The sequence below is a fragment of the Aedes aegypti genome, chromosome 3, assembly GCF_002204515.2.
Source record: "Aedes aegypti strain LVP_AGWG chromosome 3, AaegL5.0 Primary Assembly, whole genome shotgun sequence".
Classification (NCBI taxonomy): domain Eukaryota; kingdom Metazoa; phylum Arthropoda; class Insecta; order Diptera; family Culicidae; genus Aedes; species Aedes aegypti.
In genome coordinates, this window is record NC_035109.1 from 408,170,428 (window position 1) to 408,184,879 (window position 14,452).

Below are 14,452 nucleotides of genomic sequence, written 5' to 3' on the forward strand. Positions count from 1 at the left end.
ACACATGCTGCGTACTCTACACGGTAAAAATCGAATATACTATTTAGTGTGATATTTAATATATTCTCGATATTTTTTATATATATCCGTTGCGATGCTTATCAAATATGCATCGGATTATTTTATTTTATACATTGTAGTGCATATCGATGATTAATATTTCACTATGCTTATGAGTTGACAACACCTAATCTTGGGACTTAACAAACAGATTCATTACAGTTTCCAATTCAGATTAAGAAACAAGCAACGGCGTGTTTCCTAAAAGATATATCGCTAAGTTAAGCTAGTTCCGCGTTCCTTTTTTTCTATTAAAACTTTCGGAACCGTTTTAGTGTGAAAGATGCCTGTTAGAGAATCCATCATCCTCTATCTGAATTGTATTTCATTGCAAGCTTTGGAATTGCAGGCAAATTGCCACCATACGGGTTTCTCAAAATACGCGAAAGTAATATTTAAACAAAGACAGCATTGAGAACAACAAGGAGGTAATTTCTATATGATCTTAAACTGAATATAATTATCAAAATGTTCAACCTTTTCTTAGCAGATTTTTTGATATGCCAGCAAGAAATATCGGTGACGTTGGAGAAACCGAAACCGGAAAGAATCTCACTCGTAGGACCACCCATTTGAATGATGGACGGCAATGGCAGCCTATTTGGAATTAGATACTAGATCTGAACATGATTAATCTGAAAATAAATAAAGGACATGCAAAAGTTCACTTTCTTTCTTTTTTCTTAGCTCTTGTTTACAAAAGTTCAATGAAAATGGCTAATTTTATTCAATGTCTGGAATTTTAGAACTTTATGCATTAAATAAATATTTTTCAAAAAATCATTTGGCGATATAAGATACGTTTATACTAGCTAAGCTTAATACATTAAAATGCATCACAATGAGTAAATAGACCGAATATGGTTTTAGAATGGTATGATTCTACCCCATTACCCCGAATCCCATTACCCCGAATTCCATTAACCTGAACGCCATTACCCCGAATTCCAAAACCCCGAACGTCCCATCACCCCGAATGACATCACCCCGAATTCCAATATCGCGGGGAAATGTCATCAATATCATCATGTCATGATAATTGTAAATTCGGGGAAATTGCATTCGGGGTGATGGAATTCGGGGTAATGGTACATTCGGGGTGATGGCAATCGGGGAAATGGCATTCGGGGTAATGGGGTAGAATCGAGCGCATAATATCCTTGAAATCGTTTGTACTGAACTAACGAACCCAAGGGCCGCGAACGTACGAAAATTTAAATCGAAATTGACACTTTTAAGTGAATAATCGCGAATTTTGAGGTGTATTCAAGAAAACAACTATAATCTGCACAGCCTGAGAGGTAATTTTGTTTTTACAACGTCACCATTGATGTATCCGGAGCGACCGTCACATTTCACTTTTTGTCGATTCTACCATCAGCCGAACACACATGTGTTGGGTACAGATCAACACATCCGTTCGCTACGAAATCCTTCACAAAACTGACTTCTCAACCTCACGGAGAAGTTAAAACCAGTTTTCGCGCTTATAGGTCTTTTCATGTGACAGGTCCGTCTATGCATTTGTTTTCATCGGTGGAGGACCGGTGCATACCGTGCATACACGAGGCTGTCATTTTCATAGAAGAACTGTCAAAGAGCTTCCCGATCAGCTGTTTTGGAACGTCATATTAATGAGCCTATGCATGCCATAAAACGTTTGACTTTTACTGTGCGCCCTGTTTTCAAGTAGCCCGTTAGAGAGAGCGAGACAGCACCAACACGCGGCGCACAATAAAAGTCAAAAGAACAAAAGAATTTATGGCACGTACAGAGGTTCATAGGCCTATTTTCTTTCGAACTGTCAATTAAGATCACGCTCAAAAGATTCTTACTACACTGAGGCAAAAAAAAACTTAATGATTTCTTAAGGAATAATTATGATTTGGCGCCACAACGATTATTGTTCAAATTTTTAAGTTTTACTTATGATTTTGGTGAAGAATTTCATTACTAAATATCATAAGACAATCAATGAAAATTGATAAAAAAAAACGCAATGATAATTGATTAAGAAAAATGATCAACTGTAAATCATGCTTACCTTTCATTTCAGGCATGCTCAAAAATTGACATGTTTTTTTAACATGTGACCTGCTTTCGATTAACTTATACCCAACATCGAAAAAGGAGCAGTTCTTTTAGCGATTGTTATGAAAATTATTTCAAGTAGTGGTTCTTAAATTATTCAAAGCTCTCACTATGAAACTTATGATCCCAATATCGAAATAGTTAAGCGTTCAATGAAACCATAATTTGGCTGGTTCATAAGTCATGATTTATGGAAAACCTAAGTATTTTTGCCTCAGTGTAGGTCAAATGTATTGTACACTGACAAACAAATCATGCACACTGGAACTAACGCGTGGAATAATAATGTATAATCTTCATTTACATTTTTTTTTTCAACATAATACCTCTAGCTTCCACAACCATGATTTTAAATCATATATTATTCTGAAAACATGACCCTTAGTTGATCCATAAATGAGTGGTGACCGTACTAAATTCGATTTTCATTTACTTAAAATTTTATACACTAAAATAGTTGAAATGCAGCTCATTGCTGTACTAGGACAAATAACTGTAGATAAACTTCAAGCGCAAATCCTGGATCATTTTTGAGGAGATTCTTTAAAACACTTGAAATTGTTGCAAGATTTATTTTTCTCAGGATAACCTCGAGTAAAACTCAAGTTGTAACACATGGAAAATTGATAACCTTCTGTGTGTTTTTGAAGAAAATTTTCTACACACTTCAGAGTTGGTAGCGACTGAGCGTCATAAAAACAGGAACTCATATGAAACTTCCAGCCCTATGAGATTGAACTACAGTCGACTCTCCACAACTCGATATTCTATAACTCGATATACTCTATTACTCGATGGATTTTTCGGTCCCTTCAAATTTCCATACATCGTGCTCTCCATAAGTAGATATTTCTCTCGATATCTCCATTATTCGATGTCACGTAAGAGGTGAACTTCTCTCCATAACTCGATATCTATTTTAAAATCATTCTCATTTAAGGAAACTTGGTCTAATTATTGTTTGAAAGTGAATAAATACTTTGAAGTTGTAAAAAGTATTAAAAATATAAAAAAAGTCAGAAAAATTAACGTGATTTTTCGAGCATTTCGAAAAAAGTTGTGAAATAATTGTTTGTAAAATACTGTTAACAAAATCATTTTGCTTTCTTACAGAACAGATTATTGGAAACACAGAATTTTTTTTTCTTCGATTTTGTGATTTTTTGTGTCGGTATATTCTATAACTCGATAATTCTATAAGTGGGGACGGACCTGGTGTAGTGGTTAGAACACACGCCTCTCACGCCGAAATTCTGGGATCGAATCCCATCCCCGAGATAGTCACTAAAAATTTTTCAGTGACGACTTCCTTCGGAAGGGAAGTAAAGCCGTTGATCCCGAGATGAACTAGCCCAGGGCTAAAAATCTCGTTAATAAAAAGATAGAAAAAAAAATCTATAAGTCGACGGTCCCTTGAATATCGAGTTATGGAGAGTTGACTGTAGTAACATGAGGTGTTTTTATAAGGTTTATTTCAAACAATCCAGCCAGACTTTTTAGAAAAATATATTTTTAATTACTACATTACGGCAAATAACATTTATTTATTTTTTCAATGACTTAAAAAATTCAACATGGAAATTTTTCTAATGATAAACACAGGAATGCCAGCAGAAATGTCTTGATTAATTAAGCTTCTCTTATTTTATGCAATTCTTCCATAGATTTTGCCAGGATTTCGTCCAAGTTTTCCTCTAAGAGGAACATTTTCAAGAATCAAAGCAATCATTTCTCCTGATTTTGTCTTAAATTGTCGTTGAGGAAATTCTCTAACTATTCGCGAAATTTCCAAGCAATTCTCTAACTAGTCGCGAAATTTTCCAAGCAATTTCTCAAAGGTTTTTTGAAGTATGTCTCTGGGGAGTTGTCTAGTTTTGTTATATATTGAAAAAATCCTGGAAAATGTTGGAGGTATTTCTAACAGAAATAATATAGAAACCTTTTATGAAAATTTAAAGCATTCCTATTTTATTACTGTAAAAAAAGAGCTTTTGGACTGCTTAAAAGGTCTTGGTGATGTTGTAGATAAATTGCTGGGATAATTATTGAAAAAAAAAAATCAATTGGATCCCTGAATAATGTCCAGCAGAATTTTGCGAAAGAATGCTTCGTAAAATATCCGACGGAATCGCAATTTATGTAGGAAGTTCCTACTAGGAACGGTTTACTGAAATACTCCCTGGACAAAATCTATGGATTGAACCTTTAAGGATTTTATTGATAGAACTTTCTTAGGAATCTTTGGAAGATCTGCTAGAGTAACTAGAGTTCTGGGATAGTCTCTGGTGACATTTTCGGAGTAATTTGTTAATTAGTAATATTTCGTTTTTATTAGTGTTAAGAGGATAAAATTTAGAAAAGCATAAAAAGTACTTTTAAAAAATGCTTTTTGTAAAAATGCTTCTTGGTGATGCGTTTAGCAATATTTTTTACTGAATTTCGGTAACATTTGTTTTCTGGTATTTCGGCAATTTTATTTGGTGTAACTCAGCAAATATTTTTTTATTTTTTTTTTCAATATTATGGAATACCGATTGAGATCAGCATTTTTTCAGCAGAGTTCAATAATCTGATTTGAGTAACAAATAAAATAAATAAAAAGGAAAAAATGTGCTTTAGATTTTATGTAAAACATAGATAGAAATAGACATATAATTATGTGAACACTTATAGTACCGTATTATCAATAGTTAATTGAAAGAAGTACATAAACTTTAAAATTGATGAAAATATGCGTTAGATAATCCTCGATTATCAGGAGCCATAAACGACTTTCAAATCAATCATAAACACGCTTAAACACAGGCTGAAACATTAAATCAATCCGGAGAAGCGGCTTGAGCTCCCACAAAGCACTCAATAAAATGGAGCATATGTCAGAAAAAAGCAGTTTCTGCGTTAAAATTAACAAACCGAAAAAAATAAATAAACAGAAGTTTTACTTTTAAAATAAAACAGCTTGGCCTTGGGCCTTTAGCGTTGATTTCGATTTTGTATTCATTTGCCAGTGAAAGAAGGACAATACCCCTCTTTGCCCCCTTCTGGTTACGTCTATATCTATCTAACATTATTCAACTAATTATAAGGTTTATCATAGAAGCTGCTCTTTGCGAGTTCGCCAATCATCAGAATTTGTTATATTTTAAACTTAACTCTTATGAAACTTATCGGCTTATATTAATCTTTATATAATAAAGATTGATAGATTCAACAAAAGTGATTCAGAATAAAGATAAAATGTCTTGGATGTCAATACAATAATAAAAATTGAGTTACTCGGTTTGAATGATGAACAAGGGCAGAATATAGAATAGGGATTTACCCTGTTAATTGTCCAACGGTATGTTGCTCAAGTCTCAAATACAATGCATTCTCAAAAATGTGCTCTAATTTATCAATTAATTGTATGAAAGCGTTTGATTCATCTCGCAAACGGTTGCTGGGATACAAGGCATACAGAATTACGTCATTTCTACATTCTAACAAGCCAAATCACATAAAAATAAGTCATAACTCTCGAAGGCATTCTAAACGCTTCGTCGCGACAAACGCCGCAGCGACACCCATCCCTTTCCGACCGCGTGTATTATGACAACAAGTTGAATCATCAATCTTCGAAGGAATGGAATAGCACATTGTGCCGCGGAATGAATCAAATAGAAATACATTTACAAATGAAACGATTTGCGGTCGGAACCGCATCAATGTCACACTGTTAGTCTAGTGCCACAACAATGAACCGGTCACACCAAAGTAAATCCCTAGCAGCTTCCTGATCCGACTTCGGAGATAATGCGGCACACCGTTCTGCATAGTAAAAGCGTTGAAGTTTACGTTGTGTGCAACACCTCTTCTGAATGATCAACTACCTGTAGCTACAGAGCTAAACACGTGATCTGCGGCGTTCGATATTATGAACTGAAACTCAACGCTTTTCAGGTGATTCGATGCGCCAATAAATTTGACCAAATGAACGAGTTATGCGCTCTCTTATGAAACGATATTTAGCCGAATTTAACGCGATCTAGACACTATGGCTACATCATAGCCTACTACCTACTCCCAACGTGAGCGCTCTTCTCCTTCTCGGCGCCTCTCGCACGTTTCTTCTGCGGTTGTGTCGCGCAGAGGGGTGCAATGAACAAACTCGTGGTCATAATTTCCAATTTCAAAATTTGATTGTTTCGATCCCGCTATATTTTTTTAAACACATTTAATAGTATACCGCATAATGTGGTGTCATTAGAGAAGCGTTAAAAAAATTGAATAAAATGTGATTAGATTTCAAAAAAGAAATGGGTAATTCAATGATGTTAATATTCATTCATTTTATAATATCTATCTCTATGTGAAATTTTTTTATGTATCTGAAAAAAGGGTACAATCTGTCTCAAAAATTGTTTGCTTCTTCCACAAAATTCAGTCGTTCTTCAGATATGGGATAATTATTAACACATTTTTTTTCGATCCACATTCCACGAATTACAGACATGCTATTGGCTAACTCGATATTCCAAATCTCAATGTCATGTTACAAAACCATGGTAAAATGTGTTTTCACAGAGCTGGTAGCGACAGGAAATCTAGAAATCTTTTGCATGAAAAAAGATACCAAAAAGAGATCAAATAAGAACCAAGAAAACAAAAAGAAAACTAACCAGGCATTCGGCTTCAGATTGGGTACCACTTCTAGTACAGAATTTGGTCCCTTGGTACTACAAAAGTACCCAAGTTTGACAGATCGCAGTACACTTTTCACGGCATGATAGATTTTGCTCTATTACCTTATGTGCCATAAGATTTTGGGCAATTGCAAGGGACATGGAGGTCTTTATTTCATTTTTGATCTAACTGGACCATGAGATAAGTATTTTATTCCTCAGAGAATCTTATCATACATTTTTCTATCTTTTTTTTTTGAATTCCTCGTGAAATTACAACAAGCATGCATCTCTTATTACTGTATGCATCTATTTTTTAATTATTTTCTCAATGAATTAATGAAAATATTTGCCCAAAGTTTGCTTCAGATAATAATCCAAAGATTTCTTCAGTAGTTCATTTTTGTGATCTTTAAGAATTTTCTCAGGTATTCCTCGAACAGTTTCGTTATTTTTTCTAAGAAAAGATTCCGTCAGGAATTCCTCCAAACATTCTTTCAATTTTTTTTCAGAAGAGCCCTAATAGACTATAAGTCAAATATGATCTTCTTCTTCTTGACATTACGTCCTCACTGGGAAAGATCCTACTTCGTATATCGGCTGTATGCTGCGATAGTATGCCCAGAGAAGTTAAGGAAATTACCATTACGAAAAGATCCTGGACTGACCGGGAATCGAACCAAGACAGCATGACTTTTCTTTGTAGCCGAGGACTCTAACACCTCGGCTAAGGAGGGCCCCGGCCAAAAGTCAAATATGATGTTTCACTTGGTTTCATTCGGTTTATGAGAACTGGATCAAATTTGAATGACATTCTGCAAAAAAATACCAAAAAAATTGCAGTAAATCTCAAATTCAAAGGTAAAAAATAATAACAGAGTTACGTTTGATACCACTTTTGATGATAAGAAATTGAACTATACAAAAAAAACATGGTTTTCATATTTATCATCAGTATTAGCATTAGCATTAAGCACTTCGCACAAATTCGTAGGCGGTACAGTCCTAGACCTTGTATGAGGGTTGCCTCCTTCCCGTCCGTTACCAAAGTCAGAAATTTGGGACTAACCTCTAACTCTTAGACAAGATTGACGCATCCTCCAATAAACGAGAGCTGTCCTGGCCACGTCCTTGCGAAAGCTGAGGAATGGGAAAGGATGATTGATTGAACACCTACTTAAGAAAGATGCAGAGAACTCTACGACCTCTCATAGGTGTTATGGGATGTTGTGGAATGTTGATGGAAAGGTTAGTGCCATATGATACGATTGGTACACGTTCTGGCCGACAAATGGTTAATATTTACGCATTGTGATCATGCGCTGCTGATCAGAACAAACTCACCAAATTCCTTTTTCGAAACTCCCGAAAAAAAATAACACTTTTAGCACTTTGAAAAACATGTTTCCACAGAACATTTGCACGTGGCATAGCACCATCCGCCGAATCTAATTTTTACAAGCCGAATCGAAAAAAAAAGCAGAGCGAGGTGAACGTGACGCAAAATTCAAACGCAGCCACCCGTCACGGCTTGCTGCGATCAAAAAAATAACATGGTTTTCATATATTCAAAAAATCAATATGCAAAATTTGATTCTTGTAATGTTTGTTGGTGCTAATTCTGAAAAAATCCTAGAAATAGGAGAAAAATATCTGAAAAAAATGTTTAAAGATTAGAAGAACTTTTGAAGAAATGGTGATGAATCTGCCTACGACAGATAATCCCTCAATAAAAAAAATATTCAATTCCATTCGCTTTGATAGAAATCCTCAGATGTATTCCATTAGGAATCATTGAAGGAATTTCTCCTCGATGGAACAATCCTTTATAGTATTCCAGAACATGTAATGAGAAATTCTCGGTGGAACCAGGCCGTCAACTGTTAATATTCCAAATTTCATGTCTCTGATCGCTAGTATATGCTAACACTAGAGGGCACATTGGTCCAGTTTTGAAAAATCGTGGCAGAAATTACGCATTCTCAATATTTCACTATTTTTAACCATTACAAGTGTTTCGGAACATTATTTAGGGTTGAAGACTCTAATTTGGGCATAGTCACATTTTTTTGGTTGTCATAGGGTAAAATTCTAACAAAAATGCTGTTTTTCGTACGTTTTTTGGCTCTCAACTTTTTCAAAGTATCATTTAAGCAAACTTAGGCAAGAAGAATCTTCTTCAATCGATTCCTTGCGCGTTTAAGCAAGATATCTCCGAGGGGAGTGACGGGGAGTGATTTGTACGGTATAAAGAAGCCTTTCTTTACATTTTTGAAGTACCTACAACAATAAGTATTAATTTAATAAAGCTAAAGACACTTGAATATCAATTTGTATCCGAAGATGGGCCTTTTGGTTTTCTCAAATTGGTGGACCCCTCGTATTTACGCCAGCTTGCTAAACCGTTTGCGAAAAAGCCGTGTGCTAGAATAAGAGCGTAAGTCTCCTCATCGATCCTCTCCTGTGAATAAAAGTGGCAAGATGCATATTTATCAGCATTTTTCCTCTTAGGACGCAAGATTGCATCGTTGGCAAGCGGTCTGAATTGAAAAAAATGCTAACAAACTCATATTTCCCTTAAAACACATAACAAACTTAGTGACATCATATGGAGGAATGATATACCTTCCATTTGAAGCTAAAATTAATTTTGACAGCCATTTTAAATTCGTCCGCCATCTTGAATTTTGCCAGAAAAATCCTTTTTTTCACCATTCGTTTTGAATTCTGAGATCACCATCAGAAAGCTGAGAAAAAACTGAGTAAGATAGGCTACAAAACCTAGATGAGCAATGGTATTTACCCTATGAAATGAACGGTTTTCTAAGTCATGTTCTTCATTTTTGACGTATATGACAAGTGCACTCCATGCAAACATTATTTTTTATACAACAAAGAAACAAGTTTTCAATCATTGATGTCCTCTTCGAGTCAAGTGAAGAATATAAATATCAATTGAACTGAAAAAACCTGGCGACCATCTTGAATTTTGACGCCATCTTGATCCAATTTGCAACGCAGCTGTGTTTTTGCAAACCGAAGAAAATCCGAATAGCATTACAACACCGTTATATTTTTTGTCTGTAGTGAGTGAAATGAGGAGGAATGAATAGTACCGTCGTGCGGGGTGACATTGGTCCATAAGGGTGACTTTGGGCCAAGATTTTAACAGCAAACTAAAACTAGAATAATGAAAACAATGTGGCAAGCTTAAAGAATACGTTGTAAATAGCCACTATATGATCATGAATTAGTTTTTTTACTCACGTACTAGCCATGGGATGCACCGAAAAGGGCGGTCAAAGTCACCCCCTAGGCACAATGTCACCCCGCACGGCGGTACTTAGTAATCTTAATTCTATCTAAATAGTAGAGATTTAGATTTAGATTCCACATTTTTCAAAGCCGAACCCGACCCGTACCCGATTTATTTTATTTCTTCAAAGCCGGACCCAACCTGAACCCGAGACAATAATTGAAAAGCCAACCAGGACCCGACCCGAACCCGAAAAAAATCGCTGTCCAAACCCGAACCGGAACCCGAAAAAAGTTTGTAAGAAAAACCCGTGTTTGAAAAGATGATGAATTCATCGTTTCTGATGCAAAAGGAAGCATTCAGGTTGTTACTCTTTTCATAATTCCAGGGCTGTTACAAAAATTATAAAATCGTATCTGCGAAAATCGCGACTTCTGAAATTCGATCCGCGCCTAGAAACACCAATCCGCGCCAAAAAAAATGTCTGTTTCATTGACATCTTTACAATTCATTATAAAAAATGCGTAAGCGGGCATGGTCAAAAACTAGTTTTTAATGGTACTTAATCTTAAAGTATCTACCATTGAGCAAGACAAGTTGTTATACGCATTTCTGTCAAGACTAAGGGTAGAGTTAATTATGAGCTATATTCAATTTACTCCAGTTGCGCCAATAGGCAGGAAAAAAGGTAAAAAGCAGAGAAATCCAATAATTCGAGTTTTACATTGAGAAAATCGTATATATTTGTCATCAACATTTCAATATATTTTTTGTAGAAAATCGTGCACTTTAATAAATGGTAGTGTCACTACAAGCAGAGAGAAGGCCTAGTTTGTAACTATGCTTAACACAATTCGATATGATCTTTACATAGAAATAGTAGATGCAAAATGAAAGTTTTAAGGATAACTTAAGAAGAAAAACGTACACAGTAATTTTACATTGTCAATTTAAAGCATAGAAAATCTTAAATTGCTATTCAAATTCCGAAATTTTCTCTCATCTAAGTTCACACTATATTTTAAGTGATGATGTTATCGATAGCGAAAAGATTACCATTAATAAAATTAGATCGCCAATACTGTAATATTTCCATGAAATACATGAATAGGTATACACCACCATAGCGTTTTAGAAAATAATGTTGCAAAAAATATTGTTTTATTTATGAGATGAGGACAGTAAAACAATAAGTTTGGAATGCAAGTCATTCATTGTATGAAAACTGTTTTTACTTTTACAAAACATCAAGTCTTAATATTCAATCAATTTGAGGTAAAAAGACTTAAGATTGTTGTGACGATTAAATATCTTTAACAAATTTGATTTCATTACATTTTTTACATTTAAAACGCTATCGACGTTTTACACAAAATGTCCAACTCTTAAGGTCCAGATCTGAGCCATCTATAAATTAATTTTGATGAAATTTCAACAAGACCTATTTATAATATATTAAAACAAATGAAATTCAAAACGAAAAAAAAAACAAAATTTCATATAAATTGTTTTGTAAACTAGTTAGTTGAATCATGCGGAACTTACTATTTTACGCAAAAGTATTAAAAATGTAATGTACATACAGTTGTGTTCAGAATAATACTAGGGTAAGCCGATTTTCATATAAAATGTTTAACTTTGGCATGCTAAAACTTTGTTTTTCTGAGATCAAAACGCATATCAAATTTTTACGGGGAACTCTTAATATCTTCAATTTTATTATCACAAAATTTGTCATAGTACTGCACACTAAGAAAAAATAATATTACGTACATAACGTAAATTTGATGGCATTAGAACTAAAAATACGTAAGTCTTGTAAAATTTCATCCAATGAGACTAAAAAAATGTGATTTGAATAATATTCAGTTCATTGTGACGGAAAATTACGTCATTTGTGATTTTATTTTACTTTATTTTACTTGCTTCAATATGTCGAGCAGATATGACGTAAATTTCAATGATTTTTTCTAAGTGTGTGGTTGAAAAGATAAACACCAGTTGAAATCGCTCAAAATAATAGTAGTATTGATATCAGCTGCATTATGATTTATTAAATTTTTATTCACTCATCGGTTCAACAATTTCCTCCTTCGATTTCATCAGGTACTAACTTTTTAACCGGTGTGTTGTGGTGGTGATTCAATCGTTGCACTGGTTTCATTGCGGAACACGATTTTGTCTCGAACACCAAAATGCCACTATTAACTAAATTAAGGGTTGCTGAATCCAATGCCGTTTTCGGAAACATTATAGCACGCCTAGTTTTGGAGATATTGGCTGTTGAAAATGCAAAATTGCAACTTGCATGCATGTTTGCCATCTTGTATGACAATTTATTTGCCAAATTTTACACGGTATTCATACTACATGTGTGAAACAATACATATCGACAAAGTTTATAATAATTTCGATGCTTAAAAGCTATTTTTTGATATTTTAGGAAAGTATTGCTTTTTGCCATATAAGAGAAACGAAAAATCTTGTGTGGATTCTGAAAGCATTTTGAAAAAATCGATTTAATCTAAATTCAATCTTGAAATTTCACCCAAATTATATCTGAAACGAAAGTTAAAGTCGTATTTTACATGCTTGGTGGATTAGATCACAAAAAAAAACTGATAATCATACTTAAATTTCATGTAAACATCAATGAAATCAGTGTTTTAAACAACTTTGGCGACCTGTAGCTAAAAATTGTGACGTGCTGGAACATTTCGGAGAACTGCAACAGATTCAGCAACCCCTAATATACTCGAGACACATAATTTGATCCTTGAGACACGCAAAAATGTCATTTTTGTTACGCTGTGTTTTCAAAACAGATCGTAAAACGGTTTTATGGTTTTCAGCTTAAACTGTAAAAGGTTTTATCGAGTTATATTTACGTCCAATATTGCACTAATTATACATACAATTTTCAGTGCTGCTTTTCTTTAACTTGTATCTTCTAGATCTCTATAAATAAAAATGGAATGGTGTTTGTATGTCACGAAATGGCTTACGAACAGGTCAACGGATTTGAATTATTCTTTCTCAGTTTTGTTCGTCAAGGGTTCCGACGTGTTTGTGTGTATAAAAATCCCAGGATATTCACCGGGAAAGTTAAAAAAACATGCGCGAATGAAACTGTCATTTTATATGGGACGATCAAAAGCGTTTTTCAACAGCCTACTTGATGGCAAGACGAAGTTTGCCGGGACCACTAGTTTACAATACTTTTCACTGACAAAGCACCTAATTTGACTGCGGAGCTATCTATTGTTTTAAACTTTTTTATTGATCCTAAGATTTCATAGGGTAACTAACTATAACTGCAGCGCCAATACTTAGCTAGAGTGTCCGCATATTTATCTGCGAAAACTTTGGAAGCATGCATTTATGTAAACAGGCAGAACAAATTTAGCATTCCTACACGGTTTAATATCTTGAGATACCGTCGTTGGGGGTGACAATGGGTCAAAAAGGGATATGTGCGATTTATTTTTCGAATAACTATCGCAATTTAACTCCAATAAACTTCAAATTTGGTGTGTATGTACTTTGATGGTACATTAACAACTGTTCAAAAAATTAAAGACAAATATTTATTCACAGCGGCACCACAAGTGAATGAAAAATGACCCAATCTCACCCCATAGAGGGGGTGACATTGGGTCACTGTAATTGAAATAACTTGTATTTAAGAATATGATTTCAAAACCATTCACAACTGAAAAATATTGACAAAAAACGATGCAAACAAGACAAAAAGATATCTAAGATGTTTCACAAGTATGATAAACCCACATAAAAGAAAGATTATACTGAAAATTGAAGAGCTATGAGAAAAAATATGTAAACCCAACATTTATCGTCAAGTTTACATAAATTTTCTTGGTTTTCCCCTCAATTTGTCTACAAAGTCTCATCACCATTGCTATAAAGCCCATTCAGTTTCCCCAAAGGTGTACAATGATTATTTTACACCTTCGCAAATAGTTAAATTTCGGTGCGACATTCCACGATCAATAAATTTCAGGCAAAAGTTGACGCCATAATCCCAGTATTTCAGCGATCCAACTCATTTGTACTTCCGTGAGATGTTTCTATAATATGGAAACACTTATAAATAATCAAATTTAGAAAAAAACATCCTTTTGATAAAAATTTACGATGTTGTTGCGCACGAAACACAGTTGCTGGTTTGAGAAGTTGTCAAAATGCGTTGTATTGTTATTCAATGCACGGAATACTCAAGTAGACTTGTTTGATGTTTCAGAGATGCTGTAATTAGAAAGAATAAACACATCTTAATGAAAAAAGAGAACACCCGGCACCGTTAAATGTCAAAAAAGTGGACTAGGAATTTCATTTACTATCGTTCTTGCTTGACCCAATCTCA